This window comes from Schistocerca cancellata, chromosome 9 (assembly GCF_023864275.1).
Source record: "Schistocerca cancellata isolate TAMUIC-IGC-003103 chromosome 9, iqSchCanc2.1, whole genome shotgun sequence".
NCBI classification, from domain to species: domain Eukaryota; kingdom Metazoa; phylum Arthropoda; class Insecta; order Orthoptera; family Acrididae; genus Schistocerca; species Schistocerca cancellata.
The window spans coordinates 353,076,389-353,087,862 of NC_064634.1; positions in this window are offsets into that span (position 1 = coordinate 353,076,389).

Consider the following 11,474-nt stretch of genomic DNA (forward strand, 5'->3'; position numbering starts at 1 on the left):
TCTAGGCGCTACAGTTTGGAACCGAGCGACCGCTACGGTCGCAGGTTCGAATCCTGCCTCGGGTATGGATGTGTGTGCTGTCCTTAGGTTAGTTAGGTTTAAGTAGTTCTAAGTTCGCCGGCCGGAGTGGCCGTGCGGTTCTAGGCGCTACAGTCTGGAACTGAGCGACCGCTACGGTCGCAGGTTCGAATCCTGCCTCGGGCATGGATGTGTGTGATGTCCTTAGGTTAGTTAGGTTTAATTAGTTCTAAGTTCTAGGGGACTGATGACCTCAGAAGTTAAGTCCCATAGTGCTCAGAGTAGGTATACAACGTCATTTGCCTTTTTTTGTTCTTGAGAGAAAACATTGTTCAGTAAATATCTGTAGGTTACAATTGAATCGTAAATAAACGGGGTGTAATGTACCATTTCGTATTTCCCTGCGTTCTAAGGAAACTAAAGAAACGCAAATGTGGTGTCATTTTTTAGTTGTTGCCGTTTGTTATGGCACTAAATGCGCTCTCCAACGTAAAAACTATGTTTCAAATCAATATAAATGATACTAATTGCACTCATCCGATATCGTATTCGGAAATGTGCTCAGAGCCATTTGAACCAATGACTTGGCAGGCTGTATCGATAGTAAAATCAAACTTTTTGCAGATTATGCAGGTAAATACAATCTGAAAAAAAAGCTTCATAGGTATTTAGCCAGATCTTGAAATGATTTCAAAGTGGTGCAAAGACTGGCAACTTTCTTTAAAGGTTCGGAAATGTAAAATTCTGCACTTCACAGAAACCTAAAACATAGTACGGTATGACTATGAATAACAATGTGGCACAGTTGCAAAGAGTCAACTCATATGAATACCATAGTCCAACATAAACAGTCGCGACATTCCTGCTTATTTTTATTGTACGCTGCGACTGCAGCGCCCCATGCTGCCATCAAGTTACATTTCCGAATACGATATCGGATGAGTGCAATTAGTATCATTTATATTGATTTGAAACATAGTTTTTACGTTGGAGAGCGCATTTAGTGCCATAACAAACGGCAACAACTAAAAAATGACACCACATTTGCGTTTCTTTAGTTTCCTTACAACGCAGGGAAATACGAAATGGTACATTACACCCCGTTTATTTACGATTCAATTGTAACCTACAGATATTTACTGAACAATGTTTTCTCTCAAGAACAAAAAAAGGCAAATGACGTTGTATACCTACTCAACAAAGTGAAGTTCTCTTCACTACTCTTTCAATGAAGTCAGTGAATGTGTTTTAGACTGAACAGCACGTTTTTTTAAATAAAAACTGTGGTGTTTGGTCGGAAGTCGCAACCGAACGAAAAAGTGTAGTTTTCGGGCCCCATTAAATTAGGCCAAATTGATATATACTTATTTATTTTTTAAAATCTTTTTTTGGAAACCAAATAATGAAAAGGGAGTCAGATAAACTTTTCAGTTTGATTATTCTTTGGTTTTAGTTTTTTGTATCAGATTGTATCACAAGTTGGGAGCATTGTGGATTTTAATGTTAGTTTGCGCGTTCATTTGTTCGACAAGCCGTGTCAGTGCTTCAAAGAGGCTTTGTGTTTTTATTACACTGGAGTGTCCATTGTCGCCAAGTAAATTGAAGACCGTTCCAATAAGAACGAACTAAGAAATAAAGGCCAATAATAGCTTGTATTTTCTTATGACAGCTGCTGTCACTTCCACGTGAACAATAAAGCAGAGTTGCAATATCAGTTTATGTCAAATTGTTCTTGTGCACATTTGTACAATATAGCTGCTAAAAAAAGCAACAACATAAGCCGAGACAATGTTGTATTTTCATTTTATTATCGGTGCTTGCAATAAAGTCCAACTAATTTTAAAAGGAATACAGCAGGCGAACAAGTGAACGAGCCAAGTACACCCATTGTTGCGCGTGGCTGATTGATGTAGTGAAGTATTTTGTCGTGACAGTATTGGGTGAACTCCACACTGCATGCGTTTAGTTTCAACTGAAGTCCTTAAGAACGGTATTACAGTGACCGAGTGATACGTGTACGTATATAACACCGTATTATAGCGAGCTTCTCAAATGCAGCAGGCTAAAAATCAGCCCCATGAGTGTCTTTTCAGTGACAAATGACTACAAGAAGCATACTTGTCAGGGCGTCTTTCGAAACAATATGAATGTACTGGATATTGTAAAACATGCCATGTTAGTTTTACAGTGAAATACGACTCAGTGAAAGCAGTTAAGAATCCGCATCAGATGGGACTGACGGATGAGATCGAAAAAGTACAAAGAAGGGCAGCTCGTTTTGTATTATCGCGAAATAGGAGAGACAGTGTCACAGACATGATACGTGAATTGGAGTGGCAATCATTAAAACAAAGGCGATTTTCGTTGCGACGGGATATTCTCATGAAATTTCAATCACCAGTTTTCTCATCCGATTGCGAAAACATTCTGTTGGCACCCACCTACATAGGGAGAAATGATCATCATGATAAAATAAGAGAAATCAGGGCTCGCACAGAAAAATTTAAGTGCTCGTTTTTCCCGCGTGCCGTTTGAGAGTGGAACGGTAGAGAGACAGCATGAAGGTGGTTCATTGAACCCTCTGCCATACACCTTATTGTGAATAACAGAGTAATCACGTAGATGTAGATGTAGATGCTGGATGTGTTAAGAAACTCCACTATTCAAAGGTATTTTGTGCCAGTGGGAACTAGTCAGGAAGAGGAAGTGTCAGCAATGGAACTAATATTAAAATATCATGGAGTGAAATATCATCACAGTTACTTTCATAAGACTGTGGAAATGGTCTCCCATCTCACTTTTTGTTTCAAGATTCGAAACTACGATCCGAAATTCACTGCAGATGGAGTAAAGCTGAAGCTATAAGTAGAGAATGTATTGGGTCCACATTCTCTACAACAACTCCTTTTTCGATCGCATGTTATAGATTTTTACGAAGATGCTGACGAAACATCAACTTCTACAGCCAGGAAGCTTAAAGAGAGTATCATTAAGACTGGTCTTTCAGGATCGCAGCTAGTTTCTTTTGGTATGGACGATTGTTCCGTCAGTTATGGGGAAAACCAATCTGTTTTCGTGGAATTGAAAAAATGTTTGAAGTACCACATCTTATTGCAGGGCATTGTCACATGCATATACTGCGCAGTACTGTGAAGTGTGGACTAAAGCTACTGTCATACAATATTGAATCGTTAGTGGTTAAAGTCTTCTTCAAGTGCGAAGAAGGTGAGTGAGGTGAAGAACTTTTTTGAGTTCCTGCATTCAGAGTACTCCTCACTACTCCAGCATATTCCTACATGCTTTTTTATTCTTTTTCCTGCTGCAGATAGATTGGCCCAGAATTGGAAATGCTGGGCAAAGCCGGTACGAGTGCATTTTGTTAATGTGGATGCATATGTTCAGGGGCAAACTTGATTGATTTATGACCCCATCCTCCACTTCTTAACCTTTTGTTCTGCTGAGTGGATTATACCCCCTGAGGGTTGATTTATGACCCCTGAGGATAATCTGTCCTCCTGAGAAACCCTCAACCCCTCCTTTTCCTCCTCTCCTCCACCCCTCTGGAAACCACCAACCCTCCCCCTCACCAATTCAAGTACACTTTCCGCCCTGAGTCATGCAAATGCCCCCTCCCACTCTATCAATCTGACTGATTGATCATTTAAATCAATCAATTAATTAACCCCTCACATTGTGTAAATCTCCCAGCCCTCCGCATCCCTCCTGAGCCTGAAAATGGGTGCGTCTGTGGTGGAGAGGAAGAATCTCACGGTGCAAAATATAGTTACATAGCAAAGGGCATACTGTTTATTTATAAGATTTAATTTGTAGGAGTTGGTTCTCTCTTGCTCATCATTCTCTGCTGTTTGGGAAGCTGCAGGTCTTGTAGAACACATTGAAATGAAGTAATTACATCAATCGCTTTTTTTATTCCAGTCATGCAAGAAATACCATCAATATAAGTCACCACAGATAATCACACTGCTAAAAATCTTTCTCACGAACCGCAGGACATGGCGCTCGCATGTGCCGACTGCTCCACCAGGCTGGCCACCTCATGTATTCGTGCATGTACAGGCCGCACATGCCCACTCGGGCCCCATGACTACTGTTGGCTGCCACACTGCCAGCCATCTCATTCAGCACACAGACTGGAACTCGCACTAATCCCTTTGATACCTGAGAAATTCCTGTCAAAACACATGCTCTCCCTCTCTCTCTCTCCCTCTCTCTCTCTCTCTCTCTCTCTCTCTCTCTCTCTCTCTCTCTCTCTCGAGTGGTCATGTCCTGTTGTGTGCCACCACTGGGCGTGCATGCACTGTTCGTTTGGGTTGTACCAATCGGCAAACAAAGCAGTGTTTACTGGGAGACTGCCAAACCTGCCCCATGAGGGATACTGGCGCATGTGAGAACTCCTTCCAAGGCACGTGCCTGACTGGGTATCGATCCAGAAATACTGCTGAAGCCAATGAACTGATTGCTTAAGTCATTTCTGGTCACATGATCGTGATGTACGGGATACAAGGTAGATGTGGTAGCTCACCAATCTCAGTAGCAATCAGTTTCTGGAAGAAGAAGAACCATGAATCATGAACAGCAGCCAAGATCCTCATCCACCTCTCCATCACAGAAGAAGTGTAAAAGTAAGTACTCATTGCATGTCATTGCTACTATTACCCAATCTAGCGGTTCCTCCTCCCCTTCTTCGTCAAGACCCCTTACTTTGTTCAACACCATGTCATTGTCTGTAGATACTTATTATTTCTTCTTCTTCTTTGTTTGGCAGCTGGATGTGTGTCTGGACTGGCAGTGACATCCAGCTAGTCTGGACAAGCAGCAGCTACCATTGGATCATTGGGACCTGCAGTGGACCCTGGCTTGTCAGGACCAATAGCAGTAGTAACAACATGGGATCCTGTAGCGCACCTGACCAGCATGTTGGAGTAGGAGAACAAGCTGCTGTTATACATTGTGCTCCCTGATTTAGACACCCAGAAAATCCCTAAATCTCAGAAGAACTGTGTTGGGGGCCCTACACCACATGGTGTGGGTCAGTACTGGTCTCCATATGCACCATCCCAGAAGATTTCTGAGCACTCCAAGGACAGAGCGTTGATGTGGTGGATGAGATGTTACTGATTCATCCTAGTGTTCTACTGTTTTTCACTTCAACTTACAATTTAACAGCTGACAGTTCATCCCTTAAATATTGATCAGTGGGCAGTGACTGGCATGTTGTATAGGATATTAAAAATGCACCAAGGGTGTTAAAGTGCGGTTTACAGTGTTGGAATGGGATGAATTGAGTCGAGCAAACCACTACATCAACCAATTGGTGACCTCCGAGTATTCACCATCTCAAGACATACTGCCTGGCCTGATGCTATCTATAACACCATTGTGTGGCAACACGACACTCATGGTGAGATCTGGAGGTCGATCCATTTATCTGCAACACTTTACCCTCACAAGCTGCCTATGAATGGTACTACCTCGTGTACTGGAAAGACTAAACTGTGGGCTCCTGTGTGTTCACACTACGTGTAAAGATGTAGTGAACTATCTCCATATGTATAATGTCATGCAGATGATTTAGAACAGTATTAATACGGTGTCAAAAGAAGGAACTAAAGGCAAACCCATTAGTTTGGGAGAAATACATACTGAATTTACTGCATACAAGAAACAGTTATTCGGGAAATACTGTAAAAAATGAATCTGTTGTTTTTGTTGTTGATACGATGCAGCCTATATATCATTGCTGAAATCTAATAAAAATAAATATAATCACATATCTTTGTTGTTTTTCTTATTTAAGTACCCTATCAATATATAAGGTGAAGCCATTGTAGTTAAGACAGTAAGATGATTGTGTTATAGTGGCTACATACATTATTATTATTATTATTATTACAAGCATTCATTTTTCTGTAAATGCGCATTGCTCGCCAAAACCTAACATAGTCGGTATTATGGCCAGATTGGTGAAGCATCAGGACTTTGTTGTAAGTGACTGGCCCCATGATGGTGCGGAAGAAGACTGGAAGAAGAAGAAGAATGGGGTTCTCTTACCTGATCATAAGAGCGATAATTGTAGGTCCATCCAACTGTGGTAAGACAAATGTTCTCATGTCACTGTTAACGCAACAGAATGGAGTACACTTTGAACATGGATGTGTATTTTCAAAAACAACTGTGAACCAGCTACCACGCAAGCTACCAAACGATAAATGAGCTGTCGATCGCTTTTGCATGTAGAGGTACATGCCAGTGGTTCTTACGTGTGAATCTGTGTCTTTATATTCTTTTGATATCAACGAGGTAATCTGCAATTCTATCCAATGTCACAAGTGTTTCTTCACGAATGTGTTGTAGCTTGCCACTCGATTCATGGTTTTTGTCCTTGCTTGCGCTTATTTTAGTCATTTTTAGAAACATATATGCCTTTTGATACTACACAAACCCTTGAAGGCAAGAAAATAACTAAAATATTTCGTAAATTACGTAGGAAATGGATGCAAAACAAACATTATGCTTACGACGCGTCAGATGTTCACCTTACTCGCCGCGTGGAGCGCTTGTGTCGCTTCATCTGCCAAGCCGTGTTCCCACAGGGCGTGACACGCTAACGTGAGACATGCTGTCGTGGAACAAAAAATGGTTCAAATGGCTCTGAGCACTATGGGACTTAACTTCTGAGGTTATCAGTCCCCTAGAACTACTTAAACCTAACTAACCTAAGGACAGCACACACATTCATGCCCAAGGCAGGATTCGAACCTGCGACCGTAGCGGTCACGCACTACCAGACTGAAGCGCCTAGAACCGCTCGGCCACCCCTGTCGTGGAACACTACCCGTGTGAACGAAGAGACGTGAATTTGACTGTGACGTCACGGGCAGGCGTGAGGGCTCACACTTCATATCACACGTGTTTGATTTTCAGTCGTGAGTTTGCCTCATCTGTGGCTGTGTCAGATTACAACATCTAGTGCTACAAACAGCAAGATGGCAACTAGTGCTATTAAAGGTCGTGTGCTCAAGTTGCAAGACAGTGAAACTAGAATTTCCGGAACTTTACGCTACTGAGCAGGTCTTGTATGATGTAAACAGAGAAGAATGCAGAGACCGAGATGCAAGAATGGCTGCTGCCAAAAGAATTAGTGAAGCGCTCCAAATTCCAGGATTCGGATCGAAAGAAGTAATTAAGAAATTTAAAAACTTCAGGAGTTCGTATTGTCAGGAACTGAAGAAAATATTGAAAGCGAATGGTCTGGAACTGGCACTGATGAGGTTTATAAACCAAAAATCTTCTGGTTTAACAAGATGAATTCTTTCATTCGCCCATTCGTTCAGCAACGACACATCTAGTACCTTCCGCCGCCGAACACGCGCCAGAACAAATGGATATGGTCAGCCCATAGAGGGCACAGCCTCCGCCGCGGCTATTCCGCGCAGCGGCTCTCGCGCAGCGAGGGCGCCACCGCTATGCCACATCCAGACAGCGGCCAATAGCCATTCCCTCCGGTTTCGTATATAGGGACCCGCTCTGCCTTAGTCCAGCATTCAAGGGTTGGATTCCCTCACTTCCTCATCGAGGACTCGCACTGCCGGGGCTACTCTCAGGGTGTATCTTCGACGTGGAAGAGCCCCAACCGTGCTTGTCGCGTTGTTGCCCGTCTGCACGCCGTCCGTGCTGCCCGCCGCCACCGCCGCTGCCGCCCGCTGCTTGACACCGCCGCCGCCGCCGCCGCCGCCTGTAGGTGCTTGCCGCATCCTCTTCTGGTGCCGCCGCCGCCGCCTGGTCGCCGCTTCTTCTGCCGCCGCCGCTGTCGCCGTCTCTTGGTGCTCGCCGCTTCTTCTGCCGCCGTCTCTCGGTGCTCGCCGCCGGTGCCGCCGTCTCTCGGTGTTTGCTGTCGCCTGCAATCATGGACGCCCCAACTACCACCATCATCTACACCTCTCCTTCACCTGCCCCCACAGTAACGTCATGGAGTGCTTCCTCTACGATTCACCCGTCTCACGCACCTCCCCTACTCACAGTCTCCTCCCCATCTATCTCCTCTCCATCGCTGTATCCCCACCTGTACGTCACTCCTGCTCCTACCCCTGCTACTGCCCCTGCTGCTGCTCCCGCTCCTGCCTCTGTCCCTGCTCCCAACCCCCCTCCCCCTCCTGTCGCCCGCCGCGACGACTTTCCCCCTCTCCCCCCTGCGACTACCGCTGCTTCACCTGCCAGAGTCTCCGCCCGCCGCACCACAGTAGCCACAGCAGAGCGCCCCACCCTCTCATCCAGTGCTACTGCCTCACAGGAGTGCCCTGCCTCCCACCACCTCCCCATCCATCCAGTCCCTCATCCCTCCTCCCAGGCAACACCCGCCAAAAAATCTTCCAAACGGCCCAGTGGCGACCTCTCCTCTACTCCTTCATCCAAAAAGCCGCTGCCTGCCCCACCTCCCACTGACCCCGCTATGGATACCACCCCACCTCCCTTCTCTCCAGCCCCCTCCCTGTATACCTTTGTCCTAGCCGACCCTGATCCGAAATTCCTGGATGCCCGCACCCTCACCCTTGAAAACCGGAAGTACATCCCCAGTGCACCCATCACCCAACTTATCCCTCACAGAGACTCTGTTCTCATCAAGTCTCCCTCTCCGTCCTTCCATACTGATCTCCTCCGGCGCCTTCCCCGCATTACCTTTGGGCCCCACGCATCCCTCACCCCATTCCTTACATCCTCTTCTCCTCGTCAACCCCAACCGCCTCGTCGTCCGCCGACCCTCACTGCCGTCATCACAAAACTCAGCCCTGTGGTCACGGAGGCTGAGGTGTTGGCGGAACTGACTGCCCACCCCTCCCTGGAAGTCCACTCTGCTCGCCATATTTACAACTCCTCTGGCCCTACTTTCCTCATGCGTATCTTTACAGAGTCCGCCTCCTCCATCGACCACCTCCTCACGCAGGGAGCCCTGATTATCAACCGCCGCCGCCCTGTTGACCCGTCCCGTTCCCCTCCTCAATCCTACTGCTGCCAGCGTTGTCTTCTGTACAATGACCACCTCACCCACAACTGCAAGAACCCACCCACCTGCCCCCATTGTAAAGCCTCCCACTTCCTCAAACAGTGTACCAACCTCCCCTCCCCCCCATCCTGCAACAGCTGCAATGAACCCCACCCCTCCTATTCCTCCAAATGCAAAGCCAAGCCCCCCCCACCAACGCTGAACTTACTGTCCCCGTTCGCCCCATAGACCCACCCATCCACCCTAACAATTCCCTCCGCCCTCCCCCTACAGCAGAAGACATCATCCAGTTCCTCACCATCGTCCTGCAGAACATCCACCCCTTCCAGCGCCCCCACACACTCCAGCAGATTTCCCTCGCTGCCCGCTCTGTTTTCCACTTAAACACCTACGCCACATACTCCCACAACCAGGCCCACTTTACCTTCACCCGCCGTGACACCCTCGTTTAAGCCCCTCTCTCCCCTTCCCGCACCCTTCCCACACCCAACCTCATGGCTCGTCAACAGTATCGTCTCCTCTACCACAACATCCGCTCCCTCCCTGCAAACAAATACCTCTTCATGCATACCCTATCCCAGCACCAGGTTGACTCCTTCATCCTAAATGAAACCTTCCTCCAACCCCACTATGTGGTCCGCATCTCCCCTTATCTCCTTCACCGCACTGACAATCCCCTTCCCCTAGCTTGAGGCGGGGCGCTATAGGCCACCTCAGGCATCTCCCTGTCCGGCCACAACCCCTCCTTAATGACCCAACCGAACACCTTCTCCTCAGCATCTTTTTTCCCTCCCTCACCGTCACCTGTGCCACTATCTACATTCGCCCCGCAGCTCCTCTGCCCTTTGACTTCATTTCCCATGTTGACCGTACCTTCTCCACCTATGTGATCGCCGCTGACCTCAACATCCACAGCCGTGACCCTGCCACCCTTCGGCAGTGGCATCAGTTCCTTGCCACCCTCTATGGTGACCTTGTTCCTCTCCCACAGCACGCCCGTCCTGAAAGTAACTCCACCCCTGATGTTATCCTCGCTTCCCCCAACCTCCTTGGTCGCATTGCCATTGATGTCCTCGATCCCATCGGTAGTGACCATCTCCCTGTCCTTCTCACCATCTCCTCTACCCGTCCCACCACTGCAGCCACCCGCCCACCTGCCCCTCCAAAGTCTGTCCATGACTACCACCGTGCCAATTGGGATGCCTACCGGGAATCCATTGCCTTACAGGTCGAACGCCACCCCCTCACTTTCCGCCACCCTGATGACATCACCCATGCCTCTTCCTTCCTTCAGAAGACCATCACTGACACTGTGGAGGCTCATGTCCCTACCAAACTCATCCACCGTCACCGTCCTACGCTTCCTGCGTGAATCCCGCAGGCTCTACCGCTCCTTCCTCCGCACTCATGACCAGGATACTCTCACCCGCCACCGGCAATTACAGCGACATATCCGGAACCTCCTTACAGCAAAGAAACGCCGGGACTGGCTTCAGACATGCACATGCCTCAACTCCACCCTCCCTGACAACTCCTCCAAATACTGGTCAGCCTTCCACCGCCTTACTGGTAGCCATCCCACCCCGCATTACCCCATCCTCCATGACGATCGACCCTTTCCTGACAACCTCAATAAGGCTAAACATTTTGCTTCCCACCTCTCCGAGGTCTTCTCCATTCCTGACGATCCCCATTTTGATTACTCCCTCTTCCCCACCGTCCTTGACCGCACTGACACCTCTGTCCCCCCACTCGCCCCTAGCTTCCAGTACTTGGATCGGTTACCCCCCTCCATACATCGACACTCCCATCACCACGCAATACATCACACTCGTCCTTCGCTCCAAACACAATACCACCCCTGGTCATGATGGCATCACCTACCTTTACCTCAAGGAATCCCCTCCATCCTTCCTGTCTGTCCTTGTTACCCTGTACAATGTCCTCCTCTCCATTTGATTTTACCCTGACCTGTGGAAGACTTCCCGTGTCCTGCTGTTCTCTAAGCCTAACAAACCCCCCTCTGCTACCTCTTCCTATCGTCCCATCTGCCTCACCTCCGTATTCAGTAAGGTCTTTGAGGCCATCCTCTCTCGCCATATTCACCGCCACCTTAACCAGCACCGCCTCCTTCCTCTTACTCAATGTGGTTTCCGGCCTTCCTTCTCTGCTGACAACCAGCTCCTTAACCTTACCCATCTTCTTTCCCTCCAACTTAACTCCCGTCACTCTGCTATCTTTGTTTCCCTTGATCTCCAGAACGCCTATGACCGTGTCTGGCATCCCGGGCTCCTTTTCAAACTCCAGACCTATGCTCTCCCCATCAACTTCGTCCGTCTCGTTGCTTCCTTCCTCTCCCATCGTCCCTCCTATGTGGCTATCCACAATTCCAACTCCCGTACTTTCTACCCCTCTGCCGGCGTGCCCCAAGGTT